General features: G+C 41.9%; 1 protein-coding gene across 10 annotated transcripts in view; it reads left to right on the top strand.

The window, feature by feature from the left end:
* Window positions 1-12,136, top strand: part of ldb1a (LIM domain binding 1a) — a 36,644-nt gene that overhangs the window by 12,107 nt on the left and 12,401 nt on the right. The window contains exon 1 of one of the 10 annotated variants that reach the window (XM_029697949.1): window positions 4,047-4,423. The exons of the other annotated variants lie outside the window; for them this stretch is intronic. The gene's annotated coding sequence lies outside the window, so the exon portion shown is untranslated. Of the gene's footprint in view, window positions 1-4,046; window positions 4,424-12,136 lie in introns of those variants that run through there. 10 annotated transcript variants of the gene reach the window in all.

Below are 12,136 nucleotides of genomic sequence, written 5' to 3' on the forward strand. Positions count from 1 at the left end.
TTTTTTGTGGTATCTGTACTTTACTTTAGTATTTATATTTTTGACAACTTTTACTTTTACTTCACTACATTCCTAAAGAAAATGATGTACTTTTTACTCCATACATTTTGCCCGACACCCAAAAGTACTAGTTACAATTTGAATGCTTTGCAGTACAGGAATAATTTCCAATTCACACACTTATCAAGAGAATGCCCCTGGTCATCCCTACTGCCTCACATCTGGTGGACTCACGATACATACATTCTTCCTTTGTAAATTATGTCTGAGTGTTGGGAGTGTGCCCCTGGCTGTCAAAAAAAGTTATAAAAAAGGAAATTGTGCCATCTGGTTTATTAAATATAAGGAATTTGATGTATAGCATTTACTTTTACTTTGTACTTTTACTCAAGTATGAAAATGTAGTACTTTTTCCACCACTGTACTTATTAAAGTACATTTAAAATCAGATACTTTCAGACTTTTACTCAAGTAGTATTTTACTGGGTTACTTTTAATTGTGTCATTTTATATTAAGGTATCTTTACTTTTACTCAAGTATGACATTTGAGTACTTTTTCCAACTCTGTTCATAAGTAACTCAAAGATGGCGCTGGAGGGGATGGCTGCCGTCTTATCGGCTCTTAACCAACCATGCTATTTTGTTTGTTTTTTCCCGTTGTTTGTAACTTGTTTTGTACATAATGTTGCTGCTACCGTCTCTTATGACCGAAAAGAGCTTCTGGACATCAGAACTGGGATTACTCACCTCAGATTAGATAGAGTTTTTCTTCAATGAGTCGGAAGGGAGGGATATACTACAGACACCCGACCAGTCCCAGATCTCTGTCATTCGCTGGAGAAGGAAACAGAGTTTTTGCAGTGATCAGGGTGCCTTGTAAAGAACAGGTGACAAGTGGCTAATCTGCCCTTGCCTTCCATCCTGCTAGCTAACGTTCAATCGCTGGAAAATAAATGGGACGAACTGAAAGCACGTATATCCTACCAATTGGACATTAAAAACTGTAATATCTTATGTTTCACCGAGTCGTGGCTGAATGTCGACATTAAGAACATACAGCTGGTGGGTTATACACTCTAGCGGCAGGATAGAACAGCAGCCTATGGTAAGACATGGGGCGGGGGCCTAAGTATATATGTAAACAACAGCTGGTGCACGATATCTAAGGAAGTCTCAAGGTGATGCTTGCCTGAGGTAGAGTATGTCATGATAAGCTGTAGACCACACTATCTACCTAGAGAGTTTTTATCTGTATTTTCCGTAGCTGTCTAAATACCACCACAGATCGATGATGGCACTAAAACCGCACTCAATGAGCTGCATGCCACCATAAGCAAACAGGAAAACTCTCATCCAGAGGCGGCGCTCCTAGTGGCCGGGGACTTTAATGCAGGGTAACTTAAATCCGTTTTACCTAATTTCTATCAGCATGTTAAATTCTGGACCACCTTTACTCCACACACAGAGACGTGTACAAAGCTCTCCCTCGCCCTCCAGTTGGCAAATCTGACCATAATTCTATCCTCATGATTCCTGCTTACAAGCAAAAATGAAAGAAGGAAGCACCAGTGATTCAATCAAAAAAAAGTGGTCAGATGAAGCAGATGCTAAACTACAGGACTGTTTTGCTAGCACAGACTGGAATATGTTCCAGGATTCTTCCGATGGCATTGAGGAGTAAACTACATCAGTCACTGGCTTTATCAATAAGTGCATCGAGGACGTCGTCCCCACAGTGACTGTACGTACATTCCCCAACCAGAAGCCATGGATTACAGGCAACATTCACACTGAGCTAAAGGGTAGAGCTGCCGCTTTCAAGGAGCGGTACTCTAATCCGGAAGCTCATAAGAAATCCAGCAATGCCCTGTGACGAACCATCAAACAGGCAAAGCGTCAATACAGGACTAAGATCGAATCGTATTACACTCGTCTGTGGCAGGGCTGGCAAACTATTAAGGACTACAAAGGGAAGCACAGCTGAGAGCTGCCCAGTGACACGAGCATACCAGATGAGCTAAATTACTTCTATGCTCGCTTCGAGGCAAGTAACACTGAAACATGCATGAAAACATGCATGAGAGCATGCACCAGCTGTTCCAGACAACTGTGTGATCACGCATTACGCAGCCGATGTGAGTAAGACCTTAAACAGGTCAACATTCACAAGGGCGCAGCGCCAGATGGATTGCCAGGATGTGTACACTGAGCCAGCGCTGACCAACTGGCAAGTGTCTAAACTGACATTTTCAACCTTTCCATGTCTGAGTATGTAATACCAACATGTTTCAAGCAGACCACCATAGTCCCTGTGCCCAAGAACACTAAGGTAACCTGCCTAAATGACTACCGACCCATAGCACTCACGTCTGTAGCCAGGAAATGCTTTGAAAGGCTGGTCAGGGCTCACATCAACTCCATTATCTCACAAACCCTAGATCCACCTCAATTTGCATACCGCCCCATCAGATCCACAGATGATGTAATCTCTATTGCACTCCACACTGTCCTTTCACACCTGGACAAAAGGAGCACCTACGTGAGAATGCTATTCATTTGACTACAGCTCAGAGTTCAACACCATAGTGCCCTCAAAGCTCATCACTAAGCTAAGGTACCTGGGACTTCCTGACGGGCCGCCCCCAGGTGGTAAGGGTAGGTAACAACATATCCACCACACTGATCCTCAACACGGGGGCCCCTCAGGGGTGCATTCTCAGTCCCTTCCTGTACTCCCTGTTCACTCATGACTGCACGGCCAGGCACGACTCCAACACAATCATGAAGTTTCTGATGACACAACGGTGGTAGGCCTGATCACCGACGACGATGAGACAGCCTATAGGGAGGAGGTCAGAGACCTGACCTTGTGGTGCAAGGACAACAACCTCTCCCTCAACGTGATCAAGACAAAGGAGATGATTGTGGACTATAGGAAAAGGAGGTCCGAGCACGCCCCAATTCTCATCGACGGGGCTGTAGTGGAGCAGGTTGAGAGCTTCAAGCTTCAAGTTCAAACTAACCTGGTCCAAGCACACCAAGACAGTTGTGAAGAGGGTATGACAAAACCTATTCCCCCTCAGGAGACTCAAATGATTTGGCATGGTTCCTCAGATCCTCAAATGATTTTACAGCTGCACCATCGAGACCATCCTGACAGGTTGCATCACTGCCTGGTATGGTAACTGTTAGGCCTCCGACCGCAAGGCACTTACAGAGGGTAGTGCGCACGGCCCAGTACATCACCAGGGCCAAGCTTCCTGCCATCCTGGACCTCTATACCAGGCGGTGTCAGAGAAAAGCCCTAAAAATTGTCAAAGACTCCAGCCACCCTAGTCATAGACTGTTCTCTCTGCTACCGCACGGCAAGCGGTACCGGAGCACCAAGTCTAGGTCCAAGAGGCTTCTAAACAGCTTCTACCCCCAAGCCATAAGACTCCTGAACAGCAAATCAAATGGCTACCAAGACTATTTACATTGTCCCCCCCAAACCCTCTTTTTACGCTGCTGCTACTCTCTGTTTATCATATATGCACAGTCACTTTAACTATACACTCATGTACATACTACCTAAAATTGGGCCGACCAACCAGTGCTCGAACATTTGGTTTGAACTCCAGCACTATCTGAGGTGTTATCAGCTCATCACTCAGAGCTGTAGTGTCAGGCCTCTAGTGTAAGAGTACTACTTTGTGTGCCTTGAGCTGTTGCCAGGTTTTGTCCTAAAGGTGTCACCAATGTTGACCAATTACCCAATTTATTAGATGCATATTTTTAAGCTGACCTTCTTTGATCAGTTAATGTGTGATAAGGTGCTACACTCAAACTTTTTCTCTGCATTAATTATATGCATCATAGATTGACTGAATGAGAGGCAGTGAATGTGATTGTTTTTAAAAAGCTAGCTAGATACTGACTGTATTATTTATTTTAATACACCTACAATTCATAGCAAATGTTTAAAGCTTTACTACATAGCTATTAGTTTGTGAATGGGGGGGGTGTTGTAAAGGCGGATTACGTTTCGATTAAACACGATTGATGAGCCCATTCTGCAGACGGAATGTTTACGCAAGCAGGGAGGAGAGAGACGTAAGAGCAGAGACGGGGCCATTGTTCGCGTCTGGTTAGGAACAAAGGGTTTGGCTCCGTCCCTAGCTGGCTAGATCCCCACTTTTCAACATCTGGGTTGCTTAAAAAAACGCGACTTTGTAAGTGCAAAAATAACGAGACCGAGGAAGTACTCATTCGCTTTAACTTTTGTTTTGCTTTTCGTTTTGTTTCGGAGAGGAAAACGGAAATAACGACTACGCTGAAGGTGCTCCAAATTGGTACGGCTAGCATCCGAGCTAGCCTGCTAACACCGAGCAGTGCTGTTACTGTTGGAAAAAACACCGCGTTTCGGTGAATCATTCTGTGCAGGTATGGTGGATTAAAGTTAGCAATTAACTATACTAGTTACTAACTTGCCTTGTTTCAATCTAAGTAGCAATTATATTATTATAAGGCACAGTTCAAGTGTGGTCCGTGCAGCTAACTAACGTTATAGCTAGCTTGTTTAGCATTGGCGAACCCCAGTTAGCTATTCACTGCCACACTAGCTAGTTTAGCATTGGCTAACGCCATTTAGCTATTCACTGCCACACTGGTCAAGACAATCTTGCTCTTGTTGTAGCTAGCTTGTCATCAGCATCAGTCAAACCTTTTGTTCAGTTGATCTCATTCTTTAGTATTGATCAAGACAATGAATGAGGAATTCACCATGTAGTTGGCTGCTACAAGTTCTCAGCTCTGTGACTTCCATTGTCTTTTATGCTAACGATATAATTATGCTGCCTTTCTTTTTTAACCCTCAAATCAATGGACGATTTTAGGGGATTAAATTATCGTTCAAACCATGGTGGTTTTATATTCTGTAGTGTGGCACCGTCTTCCATAGCAAAACATGGATGGTGTATTTCCAATTAGGTTTTACCCAAAAAGCTCAGACGTGCATTTGCATAACAATCGCTACATGTTAACTTTAACACTTTGCAAAACAAAAAGTATGTAGTGTCACACTCCTGATGGAAACATAATTACACTTGAGCTTTCATTTAAAAAACACTGGTGACCCACTAGTGTGGGGTTAAATCTCAGTGAAAAGCACAAGGGGAGTGTTAATCAACCATCTCCAATCATATCTGTAGGGCTAGGGAAATTGTCATGTAGGCCCAACATAACAGATATAGGATCAGCTCATCCTCCCCAAATCCCATTGAGGGGAACATTCAAAGCAGACCTTAGATCAGTTTTTGTAGTAGGGACAACTTCACCCCACTCCAAGATGGCAAACGCACACATATATACAGGCTATCATCTGGAGAAGAGGGAGAGGTCTGTCACCCCTTCTATATATGGGCCATCAGATGGAGAGTGTTTTGAGTTTTACACACTTCATACGTATATACTCAAATTTTATTTGTCACATGCGACGAATACTACCTCACAGTGAATTGCTTAATGTATTCTAGTCGAGGCTCATCCCATATAACCACTGCTGTACACCTTTTCTATTCATGTACTGTCCATAATGTATATACAAACCATCATATACATGTATATTCCGGACTCTGACATTGCTCTTTCTAATATTTCATAGTTCCTTTCTTACTTTTTGGGGGATTTGCATGTATTGTTAGGAGTGATGCACAGATATGACATTTTTGGCTGATATCTGATATTTTCCTTGCCAAAAAAAACAATACTGATAGTCTTTTAAGAATTCTAGTACGGTTAAATAGTTTACACACACATGGATGCAGCGGTCTAAGGCACTGCATCTCAGCGCAAGAGGCGCAACTACAGTCCCTGGTTCGAATCCAGGCTGTATCACATCCAGCTGTGATTGGGAGTCCCATAGGGTGGCACACAATTGGCCCTGTGTCGTCTGGGCCGTCATTGTAAATAAGAATTTGTTCTTAACTGACTTGCCTAGTTAAATAAAGGTTACACACACACCACACTGACCAAAAAGTTATTTTGTTTACGTATGTCCCCATTACCGTATGTCCCCAAAACATAATCAAAACCGATTTATTTTTTGCTTACATTGTACGTTTGTTCAGTCGTTTCATTCTCAACTAGGATTTCTGTGGAACGCCGTTTGGGTCTTTGACGTGTCAAATAAGCTTATTGACCAATCAGGACCTGAATATAACTGCACGTCACATAATAATTTAACGCGTTCATACATTTTTTTACATAGTTATTACACATTGATTACACTCACAACGATTCATCGATGCGTATGCTATGATGCTGGTGAAGTTGTCTCGCGCACCTACACCTACATGGATGCAAACAATGTTCTTCCCCAAAAACATAGCAAACCGACATCTGTTTCAGTAGCTATAGTTAGCTAGCTAACTACAATTGAAGTGGGAAGTTTACATACACTTATGTTGGAGTCATTAACTCGTTTTTCAAACACTGTGGTTGAAACAGTGTTTAAACACTTTACAATGAAGATCTGTGAAGTCATTTTGATTTTTACAAATTATCTTTGAAAGACAGGGTCCTGAAAAAGGGATGTTTCTTTTTTTGCTGAGTTTATATTATCAAGCATTTCACACACATTATCCAGATACTGGACTGATTATTTCACTTATAATACACTGTATCACAATTCCAGTGGGTCAGGAGTTTACATACACTAGGTTGACTGTGTCTTTAAACAGCTTGGATAGTTCCAGAAAATGATGTCATGGCTTTAGAAGCTTCTGATAGGCTAATTGACATAATTTGAGTCAATTGGAGCTGTACCTGTGGATGTATTTCAAGGCCTACCTTCAAACTCAGTGCGTCTTTGCTTGACATCATGGGAAAATCAAAAGATCTCAGCCAAGACCTCAGGAAAAAAAATTGTAGACCTCCACAAGTCTGGTTCATCCTTTGGAGCAATTTCCAAATGCCTGAAGGCACCACGTTCATCTTTACAAACAATAGTACGCGAGTATAAACACCATGGGACCACGCAGCCACCATACCACTCAGGAAGGAGACGTGTTCTGTTTCCTAGAGATGAACGTACTTTGGTGCGAAAAGTGCAAATCAATCCCAGAACAACAGCAAAGGACCATGTGAAGATGCTGGAGGAAACAGGTACAAAAGTATCTATATCCACAGTAAAACGAGTCCTATATTGACATAACCTGAAAGGCCGCTCAGCAAGGAAGAAGCCACTGCTCCAAAACCGCAATAAAAAAGCCAGACTACGGTTTGCAACTGTACACGGGGACAAAGATCGTACTTTTTGGAGAAATGTCCTCTGGTCTAAAGAAACAAAAATAGAACTGTTTGCCATAACGACCATCGTTATGTTTGGAGGAAAAAGGGGAGGCTTGCAAGCCAAAGAACACCATCCCAACCGTGAAGTACAGGGGTGGCAGCATCATTTTGTGGCTGTGCTTTGCTGCAGGAGGGCTGCTGCACTTCACAAAATAGATGGCTTCATGAGGAAGGGAAATTATGTGGATATATTGAAGCAACATCTCAAGACATCAGTCAGGAAGTTAAAGCTTGGTCGCAAATGGGTCTTCCAAATGGACAATGACCCCAAGCATACTTCCAAAGTTGTGGGAAAATGGCTTAAGGACAACAAAGTCAAGGTATTGGAGTGGCCATCACAAAGCCCTGACCTCAATCCCATAGAATATTTTGTAGGCAAAACTGAAAAAGTGTGTGCGAGCAAGGAGGCCTACAAACCTGACTCAGTTACACCAGCTCTGTCTGGAGGAATGGGCCAAAATTTACCCAACTTATTGTGGGAAGCTTGTGGAAGGCTACCCAAAATGTTTGACTCAAGTTAAACAATTTAATGGCAATGCTACCAAATACTAATTGAGTGTATGTAAACTTCTCACCCACTGTGAATGAGATGAAAGACATAAAAGCTGAAATAAATCATTCTCTAATATTATTCTAACATTTCACATTCTTAAAATAAAGTGTTGTTCCTAACTGACCTAAAACAGGGATTTTTTACTAGGATTAAATGTCAGGAATTGTGAAAAACTGAGTTGAAATGTATTCGGCTAAGGTGTATTTAAACTTCTGAATTCAACTGTATGTAGCTTGGTGTCATCTAAAATAACCCTAATTTATAAGATTGGCCACAATAGTGGACTTTGTGGTTAGCCTTCAAAATAAAAGTATGGCATAATTCTACTATTGAATTAATTTGCATTGCTGTCAATGACATAATTTTAAGTTGAAGGCAAACCGCAAATTCCACTATTGTACCTAATCCTTATTGTGGCTAGCTTTCCAACACATAACCTGGTCCGGTCGAGCCTCACTAGCCAGATGAAGCTAGCTGGCTGCTTATAACATTAGCTTTGGGCAATGGGGTTGAGTAGCTGGCTAGCTATTTATTTTCATGACCTGAAGTTCAATTTCAATAGGTGGACAACAAGTGGCAACCTAGCTAATACATCTGCCACGCTGATCCTCAACACTGGAGCTCCCCAGGGGTGCATGCTCAGTCCCCTCCTGTACTCCCTGTTCACCCACGACTTCATGGCCAGACACAACTCCAACACCACCATTAAGTTTGCAGACGACACAACAGTGGTAGGCCTGATCACCGACAACGACGAGGTCTCTGACCTCCTATAGGGAGGTCAGAGACCTGGCCGGGTGGTGCCAGAATAACAACCTATCCCTCAACGTAACCAAGACTAAGGAGATGATTGTGGACTACAGGAAAAGGAGGACCAAGCACACCCCCATTTTCATCGACGGGGCTGTAGTGGGGCAGGTTGAGAGCTTCAAGTTCCTTGGTGTCCACATCAACAACAAACTAGAATGGTCCAAACACACCAAGACAGTCGTGAAGAGGGCATGACAAAGCCTATTCCCCCTCAGGAAACTAAAAAGATTTGGCATGGGTCCAGATATCCTCAAAAGGTTCTACAGCTGCAACATCGAGAGCATCTTGACTGGTTGCATCAGTTTCTACTAGTCATTGTTTTCAGGCTGGTTGTGTTGTTGCTAACTTGTTACCAAGCTAAAGCTACCTACCCCAGAAGTTGCAGTCGAACAAATGATGCTTTATTTTCAACGCGGTATTGTAAACGCATCGTTCATCACCGGTGTTTGCTTGTTTGCTGACTTTTTTTTAGTAGCTTTGAGTTTGCTACTGTATCTTTTTTGACAAGCAAAATACCCAAATGGTGTTCCATAGTATGTATGTTGTGAAGCTAATAGCATTGACGCTATTACTGTGTAACTCCGGTAGGGCAACATCTGAAAAATAGATCACTTGGTAGTGTGTACCGATGCTCGACCGGTCGGTGAAAGCCAACATCACCCACGCCAGAGAACGGTTGATTGTCAAGGGCAATGAATTCCATTATCTTGGCTTTAATGGATTTCACCTTTGAGTTGTCTCGCTGAAATGTTCTTACTCTTTCAAATGACTGGTTGACTGCTCGATCCACACAGCAGACATTGTGGGCTAGGCTAAGAATGCTGTGCAATATTTTACATGGCTTCATTACGTCCTGTACCTATGTTATATAGGTATGCACGGTAGGTTTGACATTGGTTTTAGCTAATATCGGCCGATTCCGATATGTTCACCGATATATTGTGCATCCCTAATTGTTAGGTATTACTGCACTATTAGAGCTAGGAACATAAACATTTAGCTACACCCGCAATAACATCTGCAAAATATGTGTACGTGACCAATAACACTTTATTTGATTTGAAGCTATGCTGCTTAGGGCTGCCCCCGGGAAAAAAATTATAATCTTGGTCGTACCAAGAGTTGTCTGTTCTTTCGACCAGTCGATGGGTACATTTTTAACTGTATTTTTCCATTTATATACACCTTGTTTTGAATAAAATCAACTATACTGAACAAGAATATAAACGCAACAGGTTAAGTGTTGGTCCCATGTTTTATGAGCTGAAGTAGAAAATGGCAGTTTTTATTAGCACATCTACTTCCTCTCATTCTTTGCACAAATTTGTTTATATCCCTGTTAGTGAGCATTTTTCCTTTGCCAAGATAATCCATCCATCTGACGGGTGTAGAATATCAAGAAGCTGATTAAACAGCATGATCATTACACAGGTGCACCTTGTGCTGGGGACAATAAAAGTCCTCATTAAATGTGCAGTTTTGTCACACAACACTTCCACAGATGTTTTTAGTGTGCGTGCAGTTGGACTGCAGGAATGACCACCAGAGCTGTTGCCAGATAATTGAATGTTCATTTCTCTACCATAAGCTGCCTCCAACATCGTTTTGAAGAATTTGGCAGTACGTCCAACAAATGTCGCAACCACTGACCACATGTAACCACGCCAGCTCTGGACTTCCGGGGGGGGGGGGGTGCGCTGAGGAGTATTTCTGTCTGTAATAAAGCCCGTTTGTGGGGGGGGGGGGGTGCGCTGAGGAGTATTTCTGTCTGTAATAAAGCCCGTTTGTGGGTAAAAACTCTTCTGAATGGCTAGGTCAGTGGGTTCACCCCTGCCCAATCATGTGAAACCTGAGCTGTGTTAGAATACTCATACCAACCTCACTAACTTTACTATTTGTGATGTGATTTGAGTATATAGTATGCTTATTGGTCATAATATGGATATAGTTAGTATGCCAAAAGTTCCCGTATGTCGTACTAAATTCGCCAAAATATGAAGTATACACAGAGGACACTATTTCCGTACTTTAGGGCTCATAATGCAATTCCTCAGGAAATGGGTGTGGCATCACATCGTTTTGAAGAGAAGGGTGGAAAATATATAGCCAAAGTACAATGAGAGCGGATACAAATGCAATGCTTTAACTAATTATGAGAAATGTTAAGAAACTGTTGAGCAATGTAATAACTTATTTGAAAAGTCAATACTTTATCTTACATGTTATGTTGGCTCACAATTTGTTAGCTACGCTGTCCGTACGAACCACATACCATATCATTACAGCAGTATGTACCGGTATGTTGCTAGCCTGCTACCTAACGTTAGTTGGCTACTTATACATCAAACTTGCCAGTATATTAACTCTCGGCTATCTAACTAACTACCCAACGTTTATTGTCTTGACTATTCCAGTCATGCTTAGTTAAATAGTATAGTTGTTGTGCGTTCTCAATGTGTGTGTGTGTGTGTGTGTGTGTGTGTGTGTGTGTGTGTGTGTGTGTGTATATATGCTGATGCTTTAAGCACACTGTTTGATTAAATATTTAAGACACACAAATGACACTTGGGAGCCTGATGTGTTAGAAAAATTAGTGTGTGACTGCTGAATGTTCTCTCTGCTGCAGCAAACAGTCACCAAAGCACAGATTTCTGCTGAAGCTGCAACATCATTACAGCCATTAACTTTCATACTTATTTTTCTGACTTAAAAGTTCTGGTAACAAAATAGCTCATTTGTTTAGAAAAAAAACATTTCCTATTCTTTATGTGAAATATGTATGTATGTATGCATGCATGCATGTGATAAATAGGCTATAGGGCCTGATCTATCATAATCACATCAGTAAATCGGTTATAACAAACTCTGACTGGAAAATTGATGTGGAGGCCGTGAAAAAGAAATTCGGAATGGGAATGTTTACTGGTTGCTTAGGTGGGAAAAGGGGAAGTCAGATGTGTGCAAGACATTTGAGTTAGTTGTGTAAAGAGATCAAGAAAAAGGAGGGTTGTGTATAGCGATCAAGAAAAAGCAAGGTATAGGAAGGAGCAAGCGAGTTGTGCCAAATATTTTTGTGTCCTTTGGAACCGTGTAAACAACATTAAATAAATTACAATGTATCATAGTCTGTTCTAATTGAAGTAAATATGTACAGCTCTGTTTATTGAACATTTAGGATCTTTGCTGTAACGTGACACTTCCTACGGCTCCCATAGGCTCTCAGAACCCGGGAAAAAGCTGAATGATGTAATTCCAGCCGCTGGCTGAAAAAATTTAGCGCGTTTGGATGGTGGTCGATCAGAGGGCCATCAGACTGAGGCTCGTGCACGAGGGGATCCCATGCTTTTACTTTCTCTCTCTTTGAACGTAAACGCGCTTTCCCGGTCGGAATATTATCGCTTTTTTACGAGAAAAATGGCATAAAAATTGATTTTAAACAGCGG

Source organism: Salmo trutta, chromosome 18, assembly GCF_901001165.1.
Source record: "Salmo trutta chromosome 18, fSalTru1.1, whole genome shotgun sequence".
In the NCBI taxonomy this organism is placed as follows: Eukaryota; Metazoa; Chordata; class Actinopteri; order Salmoniformes; family Salmonidae; genus Salmo; species Salmo trutta.